Source organism: Marmota flaviventris, chromosome 13, assembly GCF_047511675.1.
Source record: "Marmota flaviventris isolate mMarFla1 chromosome 13, mMarFla1.hap1, whole genome shotgun sequence".
NCBI classification, from domain to species: Eukaryota; Metazoa; Chordata; class Mammalia; order Rodentia; family Sciuridae; genus Marmota; species Marmota flaviventris.
In genome coordinates, this window is record NC_092510.1 from 98,325,319 (window position 1) to 98,327,945 (window position 2,627).

At 54.5% G+C, this 2,627-nt stretch overlaps 1 non-coding gene across 1 annotated transcript; it reads right to left on the minus strand.

Moving 5' to 3' along the window:
- Positions 1-491: 491 nt before the first annotated feature.
- On the minus strand, positions 492-564 carry Trnaa-ugc (transfer RNA alanine (anticodon UGC)). The gene has a single exon. It is a non-coding gene; the product is annotated as a tRNA-Ala (tRNA).
- Between the last annotated feature and the right edge of the window lie 2,063 nt (positions 565-2,627).

Consider the following 2,627-nt stretch of genomic DNA (forward strand, 5'->3'; position numbering starts at 1 on the left):
ATTCACCTATCCATCCATCCATTCATCCATCCGTCCGTCCACCCATCCATCCACCCTCTCATCTACCCAACCACCTATCTACCCATCCGTTCATCCATCCATACATCCATCCATCCACCTATCCACTTATCCATCCATCCATTCATCCATCCATCCGTCCACCCTCTCATCTACCCAACCACCTATCTACCCATCCGTTCATCCATCCATACATCCATCCATCCACCTATCCACTTATCCATCCACCTATCCACTTATCCATCCATCCATCCAACCACCCACCCATCCATTCGTCCATCCATCCATGCACCCATCCATCCACCCTCTCATCTACCCACCCACCTATCCATCCATACATCCATCCATCCACCTATCCAACTATCCATCCATCTCTCCATCCATCCACCCACCCACCCATCCATTCATCCATCCATCTGTCCCTCCCTCCCTCCCTCCCTCCCTCCCTCCCTCCCTCCCTCTTTTTTTTTTTTTGGTGGCACTGGGGATTGAACCCAGGGCCTTGTGCATGCAAGGCAAGCACTCTACCAACTGAGCTACATCCCCAGCCCCCCTCCCGCCTTCTATCCATCTCTTTTTCTTCAACTATCACTTGTGGAGCCCTCTTCTGACTGGGAGCTGGGAATACAGCATCCTGGTCCTTGCCCTTGGGAGAGCAGCCTGGTGGAGGAGCAGACATTTGAAGACCCCTGGGGGAGCATTGCGGGTGCTGTAGTAGGGATCCGGGGAGGGCAGGAGGGGCCGTTCCTCCTGGGTGGGGAGTGAGTTTGGGGGAAGAGCTGATACACAGTCGGATGCCCACAGCTTTGGGGAGAATGTCCAGAATTCTGCATGATCAGCCTCCTGTTGTCCTCGGGGTCTCGGTGTAAATGCCACCCCATTGGGAAAGTCCTCTCCTACTCCCCAGGCTGGCTCACCTGTTACTTGCCCCTTTTTCCTCCCATCCTGCGACTCTTTGTGGCATTTGCCCAGCTGTCATGAAGCAGTTGGTGGATTTGAGTGCTGAGTTTCTGTCTCCCTGATAGCTGTGATCTCTGGTCTTGTTCACAGTTGTCACCCAGTGCTGAGCGCAGTACCAGGCGCGTGGAAGCACTCCGAGGGCTTATCGTGAGTGTAAAGGGAGCTTCAGAACGAGCAGGTGGGTGACTGCCTGGTGGGGGAGCTGGGGCTGGTGCCCAGGCACAGAAGGAGGAGCCCCAGTGTGGACACAGGCTTGAGGCAGGGCCCAGCTCTGAGTGTTCAAGGAACCATAGGGCATTGGGGGGCTGAAGCCCCGTAGGTGTGGAGCAGCAGGTGTGTGAGTGAGGTGGCCTAGTCTGGGTCCATCTGCAGAGGTCGGTGGCACTGTTTAGAGACACTGTCAGTTCTCATTTTAGAAAATATAATGTAGACATTCTTTGCCTGACGGGGTTCCCTCACTTTCCTGAGATGGTGAATGTGATTATTTTGTGTGCGGTGCTGGGGTGGAACCCAGAGCCTGTGCCTGCCACACCCATGCTCTCCGCAGAGCCACATCCAGCAAGGGCTGCTCCGCCCTGGGTGCTCCGTGTCGGCCGCCATTTTGCATTTCTTAGCATCCTTCAGCTGCAGGCATTAGAAGGCCTTAAACCTCTTGGAGGTTTAGCCATAAGGCCATCTAAAATTCACCTGAAAAGATCAGAGGTGGTGTTTACAGAGCTTCTTCAGCCTCAGGGAAGGGCCAGAACCCTGGTCAGCCTGTCTGTGATTCTCTTGGCCCATCCTTCATGGTCACAGATGGCTGCTCAGCTCTGGTTTCACCCTCATGGTGGCAAGGTGGCTACCACAGCTCCAGGTTCATGTCCTCACTGGGCCACATCCCCAAGGAGAGAGAGAGAGAGAGGGGCGGGGGGAGAGAGAGACAGGAAGAGAAGAGGCAGGGAAGGTTATATGTAAGGTTGGTGAGTGGTATCGTCTGGGCTTCTTCTCTTTTTACCTCAGAGGAAAATGTCAGACTTTGCTTATATACCATTGGCTGGAACCCTGACCCTAACCCTAACCCTAAACCTAACCCTAACCCTAACCCTAACCCTAACCCTAAACCTAACCCTAACCCTAACCCTACACCTAACCCTAACCCTAACCCTAACCATGGCCTCTCCTAGCTGCAAGGGAGGCTGGGAAAGCAAGCGTGTGGCTGGTTTAGGCTCTGCAATGGAGAAAGGCAATGGAGGGGGCATTAGGATGGCTCCGGGAGAGGTCCCTTCAAGGTCCTGTGTCCCACCCCCTTGGCAGCAAGTCACTATTCAACTACCTCCTGCTCAGAACACCTCGGCCGGACATCCCGTGGCAGGTCCTTCTTTCTGACAATTCCTAAAGACAACCCTTGGCATGTGTGACCATACTACAGACCTGTACTCTGTCACAGGGGCTCTTTCCCCCAAAGCAGAAGAAAATAAAATTCCCTCCCCTGTGGGCATGACCCCCAGTGTACAGGTCCATGTCAGTGTTTGGTGTTTCAAGTTGTCATTTCACCTCCCAGTTTCTGACCACATTACTCCCAGGGCATGCCCAGGGGAGGGTCAGATGCGTGCCCCTGATGGGCCTCCGGAGGTCGGCCGTGGTTCTGTCACCCTGAGGACCCGCGCTGC